The 999-nt window shown below is 42.3% G+C and overlaps 1 non-coding gene across 1 annotated transcript; it reads right to left on the reverse strand.

The window, feature by feature from the left end:
* Nucleotides 1–514: 514 nt before the first annotated feature.
* On the reverse strand, nt 515–589 carry Trnat-ugu. Its single transcript has one exon. It is a non-coding gene; the product is annotated as a tRNA-Thr (tRNA).
* Between the last annotated feature and the right edge of the window lie 410 nt (nt 590–999).

Here is a 999-nt window from a genome sequence, read left to right on the forward strand (position 1 = left end):
AGATTAGCTTCTTATGTCTTCAATCGAAAATCTTTAAGATGATTCAAATCTTACCTCAAAGATAGGAAACAGAGGGTAGTTATACAACATAAGGGCGAAACAGCTTATTCTATTTGGAAGGAAATACAAGCAGACATACCCCAGTGGTCCATACTACGCCCATTACTGTTTCTATATTATATAAATGACAGACCAGGTAAAGTAACTTCAGATATGATTCTGTATGCAGATGATTCAACAGCAGTAGTCTGCTGTAAAAACACTGAAAGAATTAGCACAGAAAACGAAGCATACTTTTCAAGAACTAGAAAAATCGATAAACAATAATACTATGAAACTAAGCCTAACAAAAACACAAACTATATGAAGATAGTATCTTTTCTTTCGTACATGTCCAAAAGAACAGATACCATCGGTGACCATGCAGCTCTGTTAGAATGAAACGATAATTAAATCAAGACCCTAAGCTGTCGACAGGCATTGATATACATCAACGGGGACAGTTGGAAATGTATGCCCCGACCGGGACTCGAACCCGGGATCTCCTGCTTACATGGCAGGCACTCTATTCATCTGAGCCACCGAGGGCACAGAGGATAGTGCAACTGCAGGGATTTATCCCTTGCACTCTCCCCGTGAGACCCACATTCCCAAATTAATGTCCACACACTACATTCATAGTGTCCCTGCCCATTACACTCATTACTCACGGTAGACAATCTTACAAGAGTCCTGTAAGAGTTCGTGCAATGCGTGTGCATCCACCACAGAAGAAGAAGGTCAACAGCCATTTAGCCTTAACAATATGAAGATGGTATCTGTTCTTTCAGACATGTCCGGCCATTGACCTTCTTCTTCTGTGCTCGATTCACACGCATTGCACGAACTCTTACGGGACTCAGGAAGATTGTCTGCCGCGAGTAATGAGTGTAGTGGGCAGGGGCACTACAAATGTAGTGTGTGGACATTAAGTTGGGAATGTGGGTCTCACGGGGAACG

This window comes from Schistocerca piceifrons, chromosome 3 (assembly GCF_021461385.2).
Source record: "Schistocerca piceifrons isolate TAMUIC-IGC-003096 chromosome 3, iqSchPice1.1, whole genome shotgun sequence".
Classification (NCBI taxonomy): domain Eukaryota; kingdom Metazoa; phylum Arthropoda; class Insecta; order Orthoptera; family Acrididae; genus Schistocerca; species Schistocerca piceifrons.